Source organism: Macrobrachium nipponense, chromosome 42 (assembly GCF_015104395.2).
Source record: "Macrobrachium nipponense isolate FS-2020 chromosome 42, ASM1510439v2, whole genome shotgun sequence".
Lineage (NCBI taxonomy): Eukaryota > Metazoa > Arthropoda > Malacostraca > Decapoda > Palaemonidae > Macrobrachium > Macrobrachium nipponense.
In genome coordinates, this window is record NC_061103.1 from 19995 (window position 1) to 42500 (window position 22506).

General features: G+C 34.5%; 1 long non-coding RNA gene across 1 annotated transcript in view; it reads right to left on the bottom strand.

Annotated features, from left to right (window-relative positions):
• Window positions 1-16039: 16039 nt before the first annotated feature.
• LOC135213253 (uncharacterized) overlaps window positions 16040-22506 on the bottom strand; it is a 45550-nt gene continuing 39083 nt past the window's right edge. Inside the window, exons 2-3 of the long non-coding RNA XR_010314100.1 lie at window positions 19042-19118; window positions 16040-16833 (exon numbers count right to left, since the gene is read on the bottom strand). This is a non-coding gene — a long non-coding RNA (uncharacterized LOC135213253). The remainder of the gene's footprint in view (window positions 16834-19041; window positions 19119-22506) is intronic.

Consider the following 22506-nt stretch of genomic DNA (forward strand, 5'->3'; position numbering starts at 1 on the left):
TTATTCTCTCTCTCTCTCTCTCTCTCTCTCTCTCTCTCTCTCTCTCTCTCTCAGCAGCAGCAGATTCACTATAACATAATCTATAGTACACTCCTTTCTGCTCCTTTTTTACGTTTCGCCAAATTGTGACTTCTGAAAGTCTATGATACTGAAAGAGATAGAGTAGGCCTACACACTCCTTTCTTGTGTTTTCCTTTTCCCGAAATTGTTATTTCTGAAAGTCTTTATGATACTCTATCTCTCTCTCTCTCTCTCATGAAAACGTTGGTTGCTGCTATGTCGCTGCACCAGAAGTTAATTCACCATTGCCAGAGCCTCACCCCACCAGACTTTCAACTGAAATCCTTTCATTCTGTTCGAAGTGGGGGTAGGAGGAGGGGGAGAAGGCCATATATAGCTGTCGTATTTGCATAAATATTTCCTTGTTTATGACAACGCTGAGAAAAGGCTCTTTCTGTCTGGCTGTGAGGGTCATTAGTTAGTTGTCTGCTTGGTTTGTTCCCATAAAGCTAACTGTAGATTTTTTTTTTTTTTTTTTTTTTTTTTTTTTTGCTTTATATACCAACCTTTCTGATTCTTCGTTTTCTCACGTATCAAAATTTATAGTTTTTCTATCGGAAAATCTCCTATTGTCAGAAACGTATTTATAACAGTTCAGATTATTATTATTATTATTTTATTTGTTTTGTCAAGCAAACCATGGAGGTACCGGCATAAATGTTATATATATATATATATATATATATATATATATATATATATATATATATATATATTACTGTAATTCTGTTTGTTATTATTATTTCTCTTAAGGAAAGTCTGTAGTACCATGTTCCAAAACCTCGTATCTCTCTCTCTCTCTCTCTCGTCAGTAATTGTGTAAAATGATTTGACCAACGCCTCTCCTCCTCTTCCTCTTCTTCCTCTTCCTCCTCCTACCCCCATGAATCATTAGATCCTCTCCTTTCCATTTCGATTGAATATAAGAGTACTTGAAGTTGCCCTTGAGCGAAATGGTTCAGAGAGAGAGAGAGAGAGAGAGGAATGAAAGATATGCAAAATAGGAGGAAGCCATTCTGTAAAAGCGAATTATGAGTGATAATAAATGAATAAGGAAAGATTTATTAGTGAGAGAGAGAGAGAGAGAGAGAGAGTTTGGCCTGTGTTTGTCCTCTCTAATCTGTTTGTGTGTGTGTTTAATCTGTTTGTGTCTTGTCTGTCACTCATTAGGTGCATGCGGCATGCCGAAGAGTTGGTGTATGATAGGTCTAGGTTTCTACCTTCTAGAAGTTGCGTAAGAGCTAGGCGTTTTTAACAGTTTTTAACTTCCGTTTCTCTTTTAATATGTATGTTGTATTATTATTATTATTATAAATCAGCTGAAATACGGTATTAATATTATTATTTAAAAAGATGCCTTAGAACAAGGCAGTTTTGTTAGAGCTGGAGATGGGGTGGGAAGTGGTTGGTAGTTGGATGGGAGAGGAATGGTTGAGGGGGAAGGAGGTGGAAAAAAGAGGGTTTGAAAGGGTATTTCTCCCTGACAGGGTCTCTTCTAGTGAGGAAAGTAAGAGGAGGAGGAGGAAGTGGGTGAGAGGGAATTGCTAGCCACTTTAGATTAGACCAACGTCCCAGGAAATTCCTCAGAGCTACGTTTACTTGAACCTTATATACAAGTTCAAGCAGTTTGGGCTGGAATTTGAAAAATAACTGCAAAGAAACATTGAATACAGTGCCAAAGCAGTGGAATACTGTCGTTATTGTCTCTTAATGATTGTATAATAATAATAAGCATTTCTGCTCCATAACTCTTTGAGAGAAGTTATCTGTATCGACATTCCTCTTTTTTGGGCCCATCAGTCTAAAAGTTCCTGGCAGATCATGTGGTGTGCTTGCAAGCACGCCATTTTAGTCACTTAATCAAGCGAAAACGTATCATTCATTTAAAATATTAGTGTACTTTTGCTTTCATTGATTACTTGATCGCTGTGTATCGTCGAAAGTTGTATTTTGTTTGCAATATATTATGCTGTGTAACATGTACTATGGAGAGACTAGTACTAAGTCTATTGTTTTCAAATCCAGTCAAGTGATTGAGTTCCATCGGCTTTTGTGAATGGTATATATCATTTTATACCTAAAGGAGAGAGAGAGAGAGAGAGGAGAGAGAGAGAGAGAGGAGAGAGCTCCAATCATTGCCCTTTTTTTTCACCATCTTGTCTGGTGGCCACTGGGCAGACAAGGCATATAGTTTGCCTCGCACATATCTCGCAAGTTATTTTGTTTTGACTTAATATATAGTATAATATCTCCTGTTTGTTGGTTTATAAGTTTATTGCATTAATTTATATATTTTAAAATGGCGGGTGTCGGTCACTCTTGCTAATATTAGCCGCTTAAAGTAGTGGGACATTTAAGTGTCATGGCGGACAGTTAGGATGTGGCATTAGACATACTATAATAATATTAAATTGCAGACAGTTTTTACAATGGAAATCGACAGCAAACCCTCGTGGTTTTATATTCGTCGTTTTGACAAACTTCTTTCCGCCGAGTTTTTAAAGAAAAATAATTTTGTAATCGAATTAACTTTATTCTTGGCTGCAGATCTTCAACCGTCGGCATAAAGCAGATTTAGGATCAGAAGTTTTTATCTGTAAATAATAATATCATCCGTTGGGCAGGGAAGTTGATGTCATTACGTAACGGTTGGTACATCATACAACTTTGGATTCCAGGCATTTATTCCATAAAAATGGGAATATATTCCGGTGTTTTGTCCCGTGATATGAAAAGTGACTGTGATGGTTCGTGTAGCCATGTTTGCCAATGTACGTAGTTTGAAATTCCCTATAACTGTGTTTTTGTCGTTTTATTTCAATTTTGAATTTCTTAGAATTAAATTTCTTTATAATAATATCCTCGTCCAGTCTTTGCCAACCTATTTTGCGAGTTTTTTCGTTTTTTAGGTCAGGTCGTGGTCCAGATAGAGCAGGTCAGCCAGACAGCGTTCCAATTTTGAGCCTTTTCTCCGCACCTACGTCATCTGAGGGAGCGTGGTGGTGAGAACCATTAAGAACGTAGGTCTGACACATTAACACGGCGCATGCGCTGATTTATAATTAATGCGCATGCGCTGTATCACCTTATGGGTCTGTGTCACTCCGTATTTGTATCCACTTAGAGATAGAATATACCAGGTTATGGCCGTAGCAGAAACTGGTGTGAATTATACAATAATACCAACAAGAACTAACTAAGAGGTTGGTTTATCAATGGTTTTAAGAGTCAGACCCTTTACAGCTGATTCATTGAAGATTTCCTGACAGGTTCCTTACTGCATTTTAGGATTAATTTCGACGCTGAAATCCGTTGCTTTACTTGTGTGTGTTCTTTTACATAATGTTATGTAAATACTTAAAGTTTAACGATAAACATTTCTCCTGAACAGTCGTAAAATGGAAATTTCAGTTACAACGGAAAATTTAAAGAGTGCAGTCTAGTAATCATAGACTTCTAGTAAAAAAAATTCAGACCAGTCCTGTGTAAATCTGTTGACCTATTCCTACTTACATATTCATGCATTGACATATTAAGTATGCATAAGGCCTACAGTAACCGTGGTTCCTTTACCCATTCTGTAGAGCATTTTACGCCCATTTTTTCAATGTATATATATCAGGAATCCGTTCCCTCTACGTAATATTATTCATGTATTTTCATCCGTGAAGAAACACATTCACAGCTGGGGGCCTGTTCCTTTTGTTTATGTGTTCGTGCGTGCGTGTGGGTCACTACCCTTCTGTCCGCACTCGTCTATGTCAACCCAGTTCGTCTCTAATAAATTACTACGAGCTGCTGTAGGAGCAAGATCCCGTGCTTACACAAAATCAGCTTAATCCCAAACAACAACAATGATAAATTATCAGTACCCAGCTACTTGTCTTACTCTCTGGTCCTCACATGGATACCGTCAACACAAACAGCAGCAGACAATCCTTCCTTCCGACCTCTCCCCAGTTATAGTCTACAGCCCACTTCCTCGGTAGGCGCCTTGACACAATAATAGTCCGATAATCACATTTATCTCATCTATGACGAAGTTAATACGGGAATCAAAGTTGCATTTACCTTTGTTTGTCACGAGTGCCCTCAGGAACTATATCTCCATAATGTCGTAGATATCCAGTCATTGTTTACGTGACTTAAAATCTCACTATTTGAACACTTGACACCAACTCTACCAATACGAAGTGAAATACAGCACAGAAACCAAACACCTTTGGTGCCAAAGGTCAAGTAGTATGTAAATGACACCGAAATGATTACATTTTTGTTTTCAAAACCTTCAAGGTTGGCGGCAGCCATTAACACTTAATACGTCCAGCTCGTCTCAAGCAAGACAGATGAGTATAACGTCAAGTCAACAGACGTAAACTATGGCAGTAAACTTTGTCGGAAACTAGACTTGTGTTAATTGGTGCCAGCTTTGTCTTTATGTTGTAATTAATGTCAGCTTTATATATATATATATATATATTATATATAATATATATATATATATATATATATAAAGACCAGTACAGGCGGTCCCCGGGTTACGACGGGTCCGGCTTACGACGTTCCGAGGTTACGACGCTTTTTCTTAAATATTCATTGAAAAATCCGCCCTGGGTACGACGCTTGTTCCGAGGTTACGACGCTGACGCTTCCGCGCTCTGAGTTTACGATGCTTTTAAAAAACACATACTATGATAAGATAAGAATCCTTTATAGTTTAGCACAGTTTCTCTCTCTCTCTCTCTCTCTCTCTCTCTCTCTCTCTCTCTCTCTTTGTATTTTCCAATGAAATTAATCACTATAATTCTCTCTCTCTCTCTCTCTCTCTCTCTCTCTCTCTCTATACGACAAAGATGTATGTTTTTTAGTATGATAAATAAATTTACTATTTTCAAATATTAATATTAATTTATACAGCAATAATATCAATTCTTTAAAGAAAATACCATAGTGAATTAGTAAGATTTTAGCTTATATTTAAAAAATTATGGAAGAATGAAGGAAATCCCAGTCTTCTTGAAGTAACTTCCAGTAACCTTTTTCGAGATCCAGGTACTAAAACTGTCAGCTATATATCAAGTTCTGTGACAGCCAGGAGGGGGAAGAGCTGGGGGAGAGCTGCAGTGTTGCAATCACGTGGTCCTGACATTTTCATTTTCCCCTCTCTCTCTCTCTCTCTCTCTCTCTCTCTCTCTCTCTCTCTCTCATTTACTGAGACTTGAGATTTTTTATGTACTTGTACTATTTGTTTTTAATACTTTCAAATAATAATAATAACTGTAATTACAAAATTCATATGTGAATTTTGTATTTTAAAGAAATACAATACGTACTAATCTATCCATGTCACTTTTAATTAAGGTTAACTCTCTCTCTCTCTCTCTCTCTCTCTCTCTCTCTCTCTCTCTTTTGCCACACAAGATAATAATGTGTCATACATAGTGGTAACTCCCTTCCTCTCTTTCGCTGGAAGCGTTATAAACAGAGAGAGATAAACACACTCTCTCTCTCTCTCTCTCTCTCTCTCTCTTTTACCGAGATGAAAGAATTTTTATGGTACTAGTATGTAAAATGTTTATTAATAATTTCAGTTATTTAATAATAATAATAATAATAATTATTATAATAATAATAATAATAATAAAACTTTAATTACAAAATTCATAATGGTCGTATTTTAAAGAGATGAAAATGACCTTTCCATTTCACTTGTAAGGATAATTCCTCTTTCTTACTGAGATGAGAGAATTTTTATGGTAGATGCACGTGTTTATTATATTTTCAAATAATAATAATAATAATAATAATAATAATAATAATAATAATAATATTAATAGAAGTAGTAATAATACGATAACTAATTTCAAAAGAAAATTCTTCCCTTTGTCTTTTTCTGTATCAATTTCCCCACCTCAACTCGAGTGACACTCAAGCTTAACAATGCCATACAATGGTCAACGAATTTAATGGTTTTATGTAATCTCTCTCTCTCTCTCTCTCTCTCTCTCTCTTCTTACTGAGATGAGATCATTTTCATGGAAGTGTATGTAATAAGTTTATCATTAATATTTTCCAATAATAATACTATAAGTACAAAATTCATATCTGAGTATTTTAAATACAATAATAATTCCATTTCTCTCTTTTAAATACTGTAAGGACAACTCTCTCTCTCTCTCTCTCTCTCTCCACAAGATACTTGTCATGCATTTGGTGTTTCTATTTCTTCCTTTTATCTCCCGCTCTCAGCAAAAGAATTGATAGACAGACAAACATAATTGCACAGTCCTCTCTTTCTCTCTTCTCTGGAGAAATATATGTATTTATGGGAGGGGGAAAAAGTTGCCTACAGACGTTCATTTCAATCTATTGAAACCTAAGGAGTTATTTCTCTCTCTCTCTCTCTCTCTCTTGTATTTTAATAAAAATATACAGCAATTTGTGAATACACAGTGTTGCACATGAAAAAAAGTAAATTAGTGATAATTTTAGAGATACGGCCCTAAGAAAAATTGCAAATTAGTAGTAAAATTTTCCCTGTGGACATGTTTTCAAGAATGTCGTTTGGCTTACGACGATTTTCGGGTTACGACGCGTCTTAAGAACGGAACCCCCATCATAACCCGGGGACCGCCTGTAAAATGAAATCTAAATACACATAAGTTTGGCCGAAAAGTGTACAAACAAAGACCTCATACGAGTTGGGTATTTGAGAGAATCCCAGTTTTTTTATAAGTCAATATCTATAGCTATTAATGAAAAAATTCTGTCTGCATTAAATTCGTAAGTCATTCGTATCCCTAATCTAAGCGTCGTTCCAGTTACAACAAAAAACCGTAGAGGAATTCTCAGTGTAATGGAAACTAACATCGTTGTCTTTACAATTTCAAATGAAGAAGTTGCTTAAGCTAAGAGTGTCTGTCCTTCGGAGAAAGTAGTCATTCATCTGGTATGAAGGCTACGTCGATTTATAAGTAAAACTAACTAATAACCAGGTTAAGACAAATAAGTATCTAATATCGTTAGTGTTAAAAAATGCAAGACTTTCAAAATGGGTTAAAAATCATTACAAATACTTAACATTTTCGAATCCTAGTTTTAAAACAGTATACTGAATTTACCATCTGTTACTTTCTTATTTTCACCAAAGCAACGCAGCAGCAGCAGCAGCAGCAATCAAGAGGAACAAGTATGGAACAGTTTCAACCATAAGTAACTGAAAAGCTTCGATGTGGTCAGGTAGGAAATTCTTCAAGATATTACATCCCCTGTCGAGCTGATAATGAATAAATATCTTTTATGTTTATGGTATATGAAGCTTGAGGAAAAATGACTTAATCCAAGCAACTGAATCTAACTCCTCTTTCAATTTGTCATAATTGCAGAAATGCATCAAATTCTGATACATTTAAGGATCCTGAAAGTAACATTAGTACGTATAATTATTCAAAACGAGAAAACACTTTTACGGCTAATGTGATAAAATATAAAAAATAAAAATCACTTTTGGAATCCAAGACCATAGAGTGGCTACTCTCGCCTTTCAAGTATATTATTTCGTCTTAAAACGTGAAATGCAGCACCACAGCTATTCAACATCTAATAACATATTACGATATATATTTACCTCGATTCAGCTTCGATGGATTGACCAAAATTATGCGGAACTTGTTCAAGCACTTTGATATACTTGCGAGAAGTTATTTAACGAATCAGTTTTTATTCGATGGCTTCTGCTGCTTCTTCTCTCTCCAAGGACACTTTCAGTGCGTCAAAATTTGAAACACTGCTTTGAGACAATATATTGTCTTTTATAAGTTTCATTATATTTGCATATATATAATATATTATATATATATTATATATATTTGCATATATATAATATATTATATATATATTATATATATTTGCATATATATAATATATTTTATATATATATATATACATATATATATATATATATATATATATATATATATTATATATATGCAAATATAATGAAACTTATAAAAGACAATATATTGTCTCAAAGCAGTGTTTCAAATTTTGATGCACTGAAAGTGTCCTTGGAGAGAGAGAGAGAGAGAGAGAGAGAGAGAGAGAGAGATGCAAAAGCCAACTAAATTGATCCTAAGCTAATCCCGGACTGAATCGAGAGAATCCCGGGTTTTTTTCTTCAAATCCCGGACTAATGAAATAACAGCTGTCAAACTTGCAAACAGCTGATTTAAGATTGATTGGAAAGCTTTCCTTTCGATTCTGATAAAAGACACGGAGCTGTAACGAATGCAAAAGGGGTGCCTTCAACATGCGCTCACACGCGTTTGCATACGTGTGCAAATGTTCCACACTTATCACTATGCATCCATATATCCTATCAACGGAGAAACTGGGGCGAAAACAGGTACAATATGTTGTTGTTATTATTCAGAAGAACCCTGTTCATATGGAACAAGCCCCATAGATTCTATTCCCTGAAGGCGAAGATCTTGGGAAATTTTTTGTAGAATTTGAACAAACCCTTTCAAAGTTTAAGTTCCCAGAATATGATAAGTTATTGTTGTTAAAACAACAGGTAAAGGGAAGAGCTCTCACATTAATTAACACTTTGGATGTTCAAAGTCAGAGTTATGCTGATGCAAAAGCTTTGCTAGAGAAGGCTTTAGGCTCAAGAGAAATTCAAATTTTTAATACCATAAAGCAAATCTCTTCAATAAAACTTTCAGATGATGATGATCCTTTTGAATATATTGGGAAAGTAAGCAATCTAGTAGCAAGCTTTAAGACCTTAAATATTGATGTTGACATGTTTCTTCAGTTCTTCTTCTGGAATGGCTTAAATGAGAAATTTAAGTGTCATATGACTGCCATAACTAACAAAATTAGGCCATCTCTTGCAGAAATTAGGGATAATTTCTTTGATGCTAGTGAGAGATATTTACAAGGTAAAAAAGGTAAGAAAGTAGAGAAACAAAAGTCTGACACTACTAGCTTGGCTGCCAAGGTTTCTTTTGACTCTATAAAGTAGGCAAATGCAGCATTTGCAGTAAATTAGGCAAAGATCCAAGCCATTTTTTGAGTAAATGTCCTAACTTTGTATCCAGCAAAGATAAAAGAAAAAAATTGGAGGAACTGGGTGCTTGCTCAAAGTGTGGCTATCCAAGTCACATATTATCAGAATGCAGATTCAGATTTAATTCCACATGTAAAAGCTGCAAAGGCTGGCATATGTCATTTTTGTGTCCCGATGAAAAAGGTGCTACCAGTATTAAAGAAAAGAATCCAAATTCCGAAAAGAAAAAAGAAAGTAAAGCCAGCAACAGTACAGATAGAGTTAGAAACTCTGAGAGTGGTAATGGAGATGTAGCTGGTAGTTCAAGCAGTAGTGTTGCTGCTATAACTGAAGTTCTAAATTGTGAGGTTGAGGGATATACAATTTTGCCAACTTTTAATATCTCAATTAAAGGTACCAATCTCAGGGTCCTTAAAGACACTGGATGTCAAGCAAATTACATTGAAGAAAATTTGGCTCAAGATTTAAATTTGAAAGTTGTAAATAATGCAGTTTCTTTAACCATTAATGGTATTAATTCCTCTTAGAGTTATAAGACTAAACAAGTTGAAATTGAGTTGCCAATTGGTAGCAATAGTTACATTGTATATGCATTTTGTCTTCCCTCAATTGATGTTTCATTGCAGTTACCTGGGCTAAATGAAGTAGTCAGTGGGTTTGTTTCAAAGGGATACAAGCTAGCAGATCGAGGATTGTTAAATTCTACAGATAGGATAGACAATATTAAATTTATATTAGGATCAGAGTCCTTGCATTGTATCCCTGAAAAGGATATAGTATTTGGGAAATCAAATGACTCCATTTATTCTGATACATGCTTGGGTATATTACTAAAGGGAGACATAAATAAATTAAAGAGCAATTTAAGATTCTTGAAGCCTTGTTCTTCCATGAAGTCAAATGTGCAACATATGTTAAATGTACTTCCAACAGGAACTAAACAGAACGTTTCAGTAGAATCTTCAGCTTTAAATGACTTGGAGACTTCTAATACATATGAGTTGTTTGATGATGATGGTCAGATAAGAGAATCTGAGTTGAATAGGGCTACCAATGAATGTTTAGAACTCTCTTGTAAATATTATGTTGGGGAAGACAGAGGTCAATATCATAAAGATAATGTAGAACTGAATGACAGGCTTATACAGTATGCTTTAGAAGAAACCCATAGGACTGTTGATGGAAGATTGTGTATGCCACTGTTATGGAACCCAAAAGGTAGTCATCTACTAGGCAGCAACTACAAATTAGCCAAATCAGTGTTGAAAACCCTTACATCTAAATTAGAAAAATTACCTGATAAGTTAGCATTAGTAAATGACACCTTTAAGACTCAGGAGACATTAGGCATCATAGAAAGAATTGATAATCTTGAGGATTTTATGGATACTCATCCTGAGCATAGTTTCATGCCTTTCATGGGAGTCTTTAAACCAGAGAGGGACACCACTAAATGCCGTGTAGTTTTTATTTCTAATTTGTATGAAAAAAGTTCTAAATCCCCAACTGCAGTTAGTCACAACATGGCAATATTTCCTGGGCCTTCATTAAACCAAAAGTTAGCCTCCGCTCTCCTACAGTTAAGATTTGGTAAGTTTTTATTATGCTTTGATCTTGAAAAGGCATTCAATCAAATTGCTTTGCCAGGAAATTATCAAAATAGGCTACTGTTTCTTTGGTATAGAAATATTGAGAAAGCAGATTATTCATTAGTAGGGTATAAATGTTCTAGGTTGAGTTTCGGATAAGATGTAGTCCCATAATTCTCATGTTGGCCCTCTTTAAAATTTTGATATTGGATGAAGCGCCGGACTCCAAAATAAACAGGATGAAGTCTCTTGTATATCAACTAATATATATGGACAATGGGGCATACATTACAGATGAGGAAGCTGATCTTAAGTGGGCATATTCTGTGCTTCCTGATATATTCAAACCTTAAAGATTTAACTTGCAACAGTTTGCAACAAATTGTTCACCTCTACAAGAGAATATTGATGATGATTTTGATAAAGTGACCTCTGACCCAATTAATGCTAGGTCTTCAGTGGCATCGTTCCACTGATAAGATTTCTACCAAGGCAATCATTTTAGATATTTCAGCAAACACTAAGAGACTTATTTTGAAGTCTATTTCTAGCCATTTTCATGTATACAATTTTAATGCTCCCCTTCTGAACAGAGCAAAGCTATTTTTGCACGATTTGAAAGTTCAAAGAAAATTGGGATGGGATGAAACCTTGACAGACTCTCAAATGAGGGAGTGGCGTTGTATTGCCAGGCAGGCAAACTCTGCTCCACCAGTTATGTTGGACAGAAATGTTGGAAATAGGGAGGATTTATATGATCTTGTAGGATTTGCCGACAGTAGTGAGGTCATGTTTGGTTGAGTCATTTACCTTCTTAACTTGAATACAAATGTTGTTTCTTTCGTAATGTCAAAATCGAAGATTGTCAACAAACAATTGGAGTCAAAATCCATTCAGTCTCTTGAGCTACAAGCATTGTCTTTGGGTACAGAGTGCTTAATTGATATATGTCAAGATATTGCTGGAGATCGGTGCATTGAAGCTATAAAGATTAATAAACTGCGAATGTACTCAGACAGTTTGGTTACGGTTAGCTGGGTCAACTCGTATGTACATAAGCTTGATAAAATGCAGAAACGCTCAGTGTTTGTTCTTAATAGACTAGAACACATTGCTAACTTGTGTGAGGCACATCAGGTGGAGTTTTCTTTTGTTTCAGGTGTACAGAACCCAGCAGACTGTGTAACCAGACCTATTTCTCATAATCAGTTAACTAAGACTAATTTTATCACGGGACCAGAATTTTTGACTGATGCATCAGATAACACTATTAGTAGAGATATTCTTACAGTACTGGTTCCAGACCCAGATTATTCTGAAAGGGTAGAAAAGTTTGCAGGATATGTTGAAATTCAAGGCACTGATCATTATCAATTAATTCCCCCTGAAAAAGTATCTAGTTTTGGTAAGCTGGTTAATATTAATGCTTTAGTGTTAAAGTTTGTAAATTGTCTGAAAACCTCCTTAGTTCGCAAACATCCAGACAAGTATTCTCATTTGTTTCTTCACTCTGCCGATTTTAAGTATTACAGGGAGGCACATCATAGAGTAATTCTGTTGGACCAGAGAAGTCTGTTTCCTGAGATTTTTGAGTACTTTAATTCTGCTTCAAAGAAAGTAAGTGACATTCCACCTTTGGTTTCTTAGTTAAATGTATACCAAGATAACAAAGGGTTGCTGAGAGTAAAAATTAAGTGTGAAAGAATTAAGAAAATTAGGAAATACAGGTTTTCCACTGCTGATGTCAAAGTGTAGCCCATTAGTTCCTTTGTTAATTAGGCACACACATCTTAGCTTACATCATGCAGGGTGATATTCTGTTATACAAGAAATTAGGAAAACTGTTTGGATTCCCCATATGTTTTCTTTAGTAAAGAAGTATATAAGGGCCTGTATTGGATGCAAAAGGTTCAGGGAAAGACCTATTAAATTAAACCAAAGTTCTTATCGTGAGGTTAGAATTGATCCATCAAATTTCCCATTCCGTAATATTTACATTGATCATATGGGACCCTTTCGTGTTAAAGTGAACAATTCCAAAGAAAAAGTATGGATCCTTGTAATTAGTTGCATGTGGTCAAGTAAATCTAAAGCTGCGTGATAGTCTCTCGGTTGAGGATTTGCTAAGAGCCTTGCAGCTCCACATTTATCAATTTGGAATGCCTGAGTATATTGTCTCTGATTTGGGAACTCAAATGACTGCTGGATCCAATATTATAGAGACTTCTTTCTGATTTTGAAACTAAAGATTTTCTGAGAAGGCATAATATGAATGAGATCAAATTTGACCACTATTATAAGGGTAACAGTGAACTTGGGGGATTAGTTGAAATCTGTGTTAAGCTGTCTAAAAGACTGATACAAGGAGCTATTGGTAAAAACATTTTACCATACAAGGATTTTGAGTTTATTGTATCTAAAATAGTACACCTTATTAATCGCAGGCCTATAGCCTTTAAAGACTCATTGAGGGAATATTCTCTGGAGGAATTGCCTGAAGTCATAACTCCGGAGAAGTTGTTATATGGCCGTGATCTTATAACATTCAATATCATTTCACAGTTGCAATGGACTACTTCAGATTCGGATTGGTCAGTTGAATCAGTGGATTTGATAAGGAACTCCTATGAAAAACTTGTTAAAGTACAATCTAAGCTGATAGACATCTATAATAATGAATTTTTAAACCATCTTGAATATCAAGCAACAAGTAAAAAGGATAGGTATAAACCTGTACCACATAAGCAGTTAAAGGTAGGAGATCTAGTTCTTGTTAAGGAAAATATGACCAAAGCCATTGATTACCCCATAGGAATTGTTAAAGAGCTCACTAAGAATATTTACGATGAAGTTACTGGGTCTAAAGTAATGCTAGGTAAAAGTCGAAGATTTGTCAAGCGTCATGTGACAAGCAGATTCCTTTAATGTCAAGTGACCATTGACAGCATGGCTAAAACTAAGGAAAATTTTTCACAGGAAGACATTTAATCTGTATATATTATTAGTTAAGTTTATTTTGTTTTAAATTTATTTTCCTTTGACTTTTCAGATGAAAAGTCAATCCCTCCCCTCGGAGTGTATAAAATATATATTTAAATATATATTCCTATAACATTTTGTAAAAAGTTTATGGCTATTTTGGGTGATCGAGAAATTTTCTTTGTGATCGGTAATTACCTTACATGGAGAAACATTCCTTGGAATTGGTAATCATCTTCGTAGTTTACTTTATAATTTCTTTGAATTTGTTTCTTTTAATTTGTTTGTTTTAATTTAATTCCGGTTTGTTCAATTAATGTTTGAGGCTTTATTTTTCCTAAGTCACTGTAAATAAAATTGTGCTAATTAACTGACCTCAGCCTTCGTTGTGCAAACCAAAGAAAAGGGGAGTTAAAGATAACTACTAACTACCTAATTTTCTGAATATTCCGAGCCAAACAACTCTACGAAGTAACCTCGAAGTCACTGTTGGAAGGGAAAAGCAGTCCAACACCAACCGTCAAGGAGTGATTACTCTCCCTCACCTCACCTTACCTTTGGATATTTTATGGATTTATATTCTTCGTCGTAGTGCTGGACATTTTTTCAGGACTCTACAACGATGGGACTCATTGTGTTCAGTGCTATGAATACTAAGTGTAACACCATGAAGAATTAAATTAACTCTACACCTCGTCTAATGAACGTGGAGGCGACCTCGGTGATGGCTATGGAATTATCATATCCATTCTCTATTTCATCCTATGAAGTCACTATAAGGGCTGGCTCAAGGTGGAGTGGAAAGCTTGGGACAGGAGTATATCTGCCAATGCTTCCAGGTTTGCTGACCAGAAGCAGTCACTACTCCAAGTGAACTAGCATCAACTGACAACCAACTACATATTATAAATTTCTCAAAAGGATTTAGAATCTACAAATGTTAGTTTCTGTATTGCAAACAAATATTTATAACACAGTCGTTTGTTCTAAAAAAATTTCCCTAGTTTCTTACTCTAAGTCTCAAAATTTGGGATTTGCAGTGAACGTTGCTAATCCTTTAAAATCTAATAGAAAGTCCTTTTGGAGATACTACATTCAATAGGAATAATTGTATCTGGGTCAATTACCTCAAGAAGGAATTCCAATTTCTCTCAAAAAGGGAACAGAGATCTTTATTAATTAACAGTCCCAGGCAATCCACGTCCCTTCTAGTCTTCATGAAAAAGGATCATTTGCATCAACCTCAGTAATAGCATTGGCACACTAAGTTCTAGGAGGAAGTTTATATACCATTACATGGCTCTCCACAAATTCAAACACTTAACATACACAGCTATGTTCATGAAGACCAACTAGACCAGTGACAAGCTAGTGATTAAACAATTGTTAGAACAATGAAACATAAGGCTAAAAATTTAATTAGTAAATTAAGATATCTATTTTCACTAGCTCTGAAGGCCTGTCCACACGACCAGGACTGATCGGCGGACCTCCCCTCTAACGGGCACACTTGACGGGCAAACCGTCAAATTGCATTATGGGTCTTGTAGCAAAATCACCATGGTGGTGCGGCGGTGCCCAATGGCTTGATCTTCGACCCTGGGAGATGAACGTTAACCATATACATTTCTTTTACTGAGCCATTCTTTGCACCACATTCTCTTCTTTTTCATCACACGCAAAGCAATTATAGTGCTACACAATATCTTCTTTGCGGTAGGCACCATGTTTATCGTACCGCACTGAACACACACTACCGGCATCGTCGGGCACGCCCACCTCTCAATCGCCTCACCCGTGTGGACAACATTCACGGGTAAGCCCGCCAAAATTTGCCCGTCAACCCCGGAGCAGGCCGATCAGGCCCGCTCGTGTGGACAGGCCTTTATATTTACTATCGTCTTTCATACATAACCGTAGTTTTCAACTAAAAGTGAAAAAGGGTTGCCTTTGTCACCCATAAGGAAAGGTACTATTAAATAGCACTCTGCCTAGCTTCAAATGTTAACTGTTAATAACCCTAACAGTAGTTCTTAAAATACTGCAGAGATACACTTCACGTCTCATCTAGATCTCCATCAGTTTCTGCATAAGTTTAGATTTTTTGGTTTACTACCTTTGACAGACCTTAGATTTCATTTAATACATTCCCTCTGGAACTGTTTAGAATATTGATACTTAAACTAGGCAAATTTTAATTCTCTCCTCAACTCACGTTTATTGATACTAGTTTCAGATATTTTTCACACAATAAAACTGAACACAAATTTTATTAAATCTTCAGGTAATGAAATAAGTGCCCTTAAAATAATACTCGTTTAACACTACTAAACGAATAGTTAGAAAGTATTTAGTTATCAATTTATAAAAATCTTTACATAGAAAATAACAAATACAATAGTGAATAAACGATGATTTGACAATCTTGCGTCAAATGTGACAAATCTTCAGTCAGAACCAGAAAATAGTGCATAGTTGCACACTCTCCAAACTTGAATTTTACAATGGAGAATATTTTTAAGTTTAAAACATATGGCACGCCAGATTTGACTAATTTTGTTTTTTGAATACTTGAATTTTAAAACCCCATATTGCACGCCAGATTTCTTGACAAATACTGTGGTTTTTCAAATACATGAATTTAAAAACCTTAGTAAATAAGATATCCACTAGTAGGATGCTAAGAAATACAAAATCTATGAGAACCAAGATACTCAAATGTATTTGTAAAAGACTTTGTAAAAGACACTTAAAATACTACACTTAAACGATGCTAAGCAATACGAGTAATACTGGTTTATTGTAAGAAAGTTTATAAAGAAAAAATTTTGGTACAGCAATTTATAACTAAAGTTGCAGCAATCAGTGTAAGTACGCAACTAAAATTTCCAAATGTTACATTAGAATATCATCCTCTCAAGGACAGTATATAGATCTACCTATAGTATAGTGAAAGTCCAGAGAAACTTATTGCAAAATGCCAACCAAATCTCCGTCAGCACGAGGCACACGAGCCTTCATAAGTACTCATAAATTCCAAGTAGTAGAAATTATGAAGAATGATCTTTCATGGCATCAAGCACTTCAGTAATGCAGCGTTCAGAACAGAGCCTTCACATCGAATTACACTTCCTGAAAAGTAATATTTTCATTTAGTCTTACATCTTAAATTCTTTTATGTATATTTGGTCTAAAACTTTGCATTCGGGAAAAGCCAGCGAAATAATACATTAGGTCTAAAACTTAGCTTTCAAAAAAAACTCAAAAAAAAGTTTGTTCGAAAAAATTAGAAGCGCTTCAAAAAAAAAAGTCAGAAATAGCAAGCTTTCAGAAAAAAATAAAAGTTCAGAATAAAAAAGCAGCTTTCAGAAAAAAAGTTCAGATAGCAGCTTTCAAAAAAGATGCAGAATAATAAAAAAGCAGCTTTCAGAAAAAAAAATTCAGAATAAAAAGCAGCTTTCAGAAAAAATAAGTTTCAGAATAAAAAAGCAGCTTTCAGAAAAAAAAATTCAGATAACAAAAAGCAGCTTTCAGAAAAAAAATAGTTTTCAGGAATCAGAAAAAAGCTTTCAGAAAAAAAAAGTTTCAGAATAAAAAAAGCAGCTTTCAGAGAAAAAGAAAATTCATAAAAAAATACACAGCAGCTTTCAGAAAACAAAATAAAAAGTTCAGAATAAAAAAGCAGCTTTTCGAATAAAAAGTTTTCAGAATAAAAAAGCAGCTTTCAGAGGTTTCAGAATAAAACAGCTTTCAGAAAAAAATAAAAAGTTCAGATAAAAAAAAAAGCAGCCTTTCAAAAAAGCAAAAAAAAGTTCAGAATAAAAAAGCAGCTTTCAGAAAAAAATAAAAGTTCAGAATAAAACAAAAGCAGCTTTGAAAAAACCAAAAAAAAAAGTTCGGAATAAAAAGCAGCTTTAAAAACGGAAAAAATAAAAGTTCAGAAATAAACAAAAGCAGCTTTCAAAAAAAAAGAAAAAAAAAGGTCAGAATAAAAAAGCCGCTTCAGAAAAAAAATTATTAAAAAAAGTTTCAAATAAAAAGCAGCTTTCAAACAGAGAAAAAAGTTTCGAATACCAAAAAAGCAGCTTTCAGAAAAAAAAGTTCAGAATAAAAAAGCAGCTTTCAGAAAAAAAAGTTCAGAATAAAAAAGCAGCTTTCAGAAAAAAAATAAAAGTTCAGAATAAAAAAGCAGCTTTCAGAAAAAAAGTTCAGAATAAAAAAGCAGCTTTCAGAAAAAAATAAAAGTTCAGAATAAAAAAGCAGCTTTCAGAAAAAAAAAAAAAAAAAAGTTCAGAATAAAAAAGCAGCTTTCAGAAAAAAAAGTTCAGAATAAAAAAGCAGCTTTCAGAAAAAAATAAAAGTTCAGAATAAAAAAGCAGCTTTCAAAAAAATAAAAGTTCAGAATAAAAAAGCAGCTTTCAAAAAAAATAAAGTTCAGAATAAAAAAGCAGCTTTCAAGAAAAAAAAGTTCAGAATAAAAAAGCAGCTTTCAGAAAAAAATAAAAGTTCAGAATAAAAAAGCAGCTTTCAGAAAAAAAATAAAAGTTCAGAATAAAAAAGCAGCTTTCAGAAAAAAAGTTCAGAATTAAAAAGCAGCTTTCAGAAAAAAAATTCGAATAAAAAAGCAGTTCAGAAAAAAATTTCAGTTCAATAAAAAAGCAGCTTTCAGAAAAAAAAAAGTTCAGAATAAAAAAGCAGCTTTCAGAAAAAAATAAAAGTTCAGAATAAAAAAGCAGCTTTCAGAAAAAAAAAAAGTTCAGAATAAAAAAGCAGCTTTCAGAAAAAAAATTAAAGTTCAGAATAAAAAAGCAGCTTTCAGAAAAAAAAAAGTTCAGAATAAAAAAGCAGCTTTCAGAGAAAAAAGTTCAGAATAAAAAAGCAGCTTTCAAAAAAAAAGAAAGTTCAGAATAAAAAAGCAGCTTTCAGAAAAAAAAAGTTCAGAATAAAAAAAGCGGTCAGTAGGTCTAAAACGAACTTTCATAAAAAAACAGAATTAGACATTCAGTAACTTATAACACTAAACATTCAAGGCTTCCCATAATTAGGCAAATTCTAAATTGATCTGGTAAAACTTATTGGTCAGTAAAAGAAACAGCAATGTCAGTCACTTTTCAACTTTCAATTGAAACTAACAGCTTCTATTATTCAAGTAAGTGTTTCTTCAACACTACCTTTAACACAACCTAGTCCCTACTTAAAACAAGAAGCATTTGGAAATAAAGTTAAAATTTTAAAAGAACAGTAATGTTAACATACCTACACTTACATTGCATAATGAACTTTAATATAAAATATTGAAACTTTTACCCACAATTTATTAATGACTAGTAAAGTTCTTACCTTTTATAGAAGCAGGTCTCTAAAACTGTCAAAACTCCAATTTAGAAAAGTTTCCAGAACTGACCACGAGAGTGAACCTGAAAAAAATAAAGGAATTTTTACTCATTAAGGAGTGCGAGGCTGACTTACGTATTAATTTAAAACCACTGCTTAAAACCAGTAATTAAAACCAAGCACCACCAAGTTTAAAACATTAAAGTCTATACTAAAAACTACTCATTCATATATAACAAAACTTCTTTAAATTCAATATAGGAGTCTGAAGACTCCTGTATTAAAAACTACAATATTAAATTAACATAAATCTTATTTACGCCCGAATAGAGCATTTAATATAAAAAAATCTTTCCCTACCATTGTACATGGAAAGACAATACGTGTCTTTAGTATAATACTCTGTATAAAATCCATTAACTATAAACTCAAAATCAAAGCTTAATATGAATCAATAGAAGTTTCAGAAATTTCAGAAATTTCTTAACATCTGTAAAAATAAACAGGTCTTATAACTGCAGCAAAGTAAATACCATAATATCGTTCAAATAGTTTTCACGAAGTTAAATATTACTTTAAATCGACTTAAATACTATGCTTTTGAACACCTCACTTTAGCTTTCAATTTATATTTAATGACCACAACCATCATTACACGAAACCATCAGTAAAAACGGTAAAAATTAAGACTACAAAAAACAAGATACCTTCACCCGACTTTATACCCTTGACACTAAAAACTTTTTAAATGATAATTTAAAAAGAGCGGCTTTAATCTGAATGTTAATGTACATAGGCCAAAAAAAAAAACTACGTAAAAGAAATAGGTAATCTTAATAAGAGCTCCGTTTCTTGTCTGCAGAAAAAAAATATAAATTTCCAATGCATATGTAGTAGATTATGCTACAATTTAGCATTTATGTTGACGGCATTATGATTATACCACCGTTACTCATCTCACAATCCTGGGGGACCACTTAGGAGAACCGGGAATTTGGGAGGGAGGGAGGGGGGGAGGGAGGCCTGAAATTTCGTAATTCCAGTGTAGACACACATCATGGTACACATTTGCAAAACATTGACCCTCTACATATAAAATCGCGGCTAACAAGAGGCTAGCAGGTGACAGAACGGCGCTACGCGCCTAATCCGCTTTTTTTTTAATGATTCTTGCCAAGCACGTATGGAAGGGAGTGAATATCCGTTAACCGCCGATTTTCTTATTAATGTGTGCTGTCAGTATGAACGTGGCGGAACGCCGCTTCACACCTTATCCGCATATTTCAATATTCTTGACAAGCTCGTTTGTTCTCGCAGGTGGTATTGTTTTTCGCTGCGCGCGCTAACCTCAGGGCTCAGTTGACAGCATATTTCGCTCGCTAATCGAAACGTACAAGGAACAACTTACCTTAGTGTTGAGGATACAAAAGCATGTAGTCTAAGTAAGGGGTCTTGTATCTGTAGTTTAAAATAAGACACTTCTAAATAACCTACAAAATGTTTATTGCGTCGCCCGTATTTCATCACATCGAAAGGCTTTTTTGTTGTTATCAAGATGACACTGATTGACATGTCGGGCAAATTTGTCCTTTTTATTAGCCCGTGATTTTGGGCAAAAGTGACCAATCTTTCGATATTCCCATAATAATAATAATGAGTAAAATCACTGTAGTTGACACAGTAGTTTTCACACACTAATGGAAAACTTTCCTCGACAGCAAAATCACAGCGTGGTACCGGCTCAACTAACACTTAATTAGGGGAAAATAGGTATATGTGCCTTCAAAAACAGGACTCGGTAACACTAAATACCTTGTCATTGGTTAAAATGACTGTAGTACTTGCTTCCCTGTCAGAGAAAAATGAAACGTGCTTATTTACGATTGCATATTGTCTAATGATGTCACTTTTGGGCGGAGTTTTTTTCGTGATGTCATTCGGAATGTGTGGTTTCCCCATGACAATTTGAGACTGCACAGCACACAAACGAACGAACAGGAACTCAGTAAAATAGGTGATACGACAGAGACAACAACACAAAGGATTTTGTTTTTTTCTGTAGGTTCAAATATTCAAGTTGTTTTTATTTTTTTAGACCTACAGGACTTTCCGCCACTAATTTCCTTCTTCCTTAGAACATACTTAGTATCATCTTTCAATGTATGAACACATTTTTACTCAAAATCGGCCGGAGCGCTTATTAAGATTTACCGCTATACGCAATGTTAGCCTTGAAATAACGCAAATACCCTTTCAGGAAAGGCGAATGTCTCCCATACCCATATCCTGGGACTCAAAATAGTATCTCCTGAATCCTCGACACCTACAAGGACTCCCCAGAGACTCATCCTCCACAAATCTTTCGTTTCTCAGCGACTCCTGCCCCTAATTACCGTAATTATCCCTTATTAATAAACTCACCTGGAATCAAACTAGGATCCGGTTACGGTCTCTCGTCTTCTCGGACAAACGGAACGAAGATAAATAAAACAGGAATAAATATCGAATAGCTGCCATTATTCACCGGCTCCTCCTTTTCCTTTCCCGGTCATTTGTAAGCAAAGTTGGAGGATCAACAAGTTGCCGCTAGAGAAGTTTCATTTTTATTTTATTTAAAACTCGTGCGTATATTTATTTGAGCGCGCATGTTTGAGTGCAATACATTTAACTTCGTGTGCATTTATACGTTTGCGTAAGGAAAATTTTCAACACAAGGGCGTTCTAATGTTTTATAAAATGACTGCTGGCAACTTCCCATGTTACTCGACAATCGGTTCGAGAAGAAACTCCATAAAAAATATTCATCCTTCAATGCGTCTTTGTTTACGATAAATAAAAGCGTAATTAAATTAATATATAATTATCTGGGATAACTAAAAGCAATATATATCGTCTCCCAGCATAACTAAGACCAGAGAGAGAGAGAGAGAGAGAGAGAGAGAGAGAGAGAGAGAGAGAGAGAGAGTACTAAAAAAACAATATTTTATAGAAACCTTTGATGATGAACTGCTTTACTAACACCTAAAGCATTATCCACAAGGAATACTGTAAGTGAGACCAAAACTACAGGCGGCCATTCAGAATGCCACGGAAGAGATTGAAAAAGAAAGAGAACTGCTAAGATCTCTCGGTCTTAACGACCCTCTCTCTACTGAAGGGACCTAAAGATCGAAAGATCTAGTTTTTCATTGTCCTCCGTGGTATTACCTGTTTATATACATATAGCATCGCCTTTTATATATTTCAAGTTATTCATGTATATTTTATTTACTGTAGATATATATATATAAATAATCTATATATATATATATATATATATATCTATATATATATAAAGGCATACAGCAGGGTCCATAAAACACATCAACAAGGCCACAGTTTATTCAAACGAAACGTTTCGCACATGTTCTATGTGCATTTTCAATCTGTAAATATAACAAAAATCATTAAAATTAAAAAAAAACATTAAAA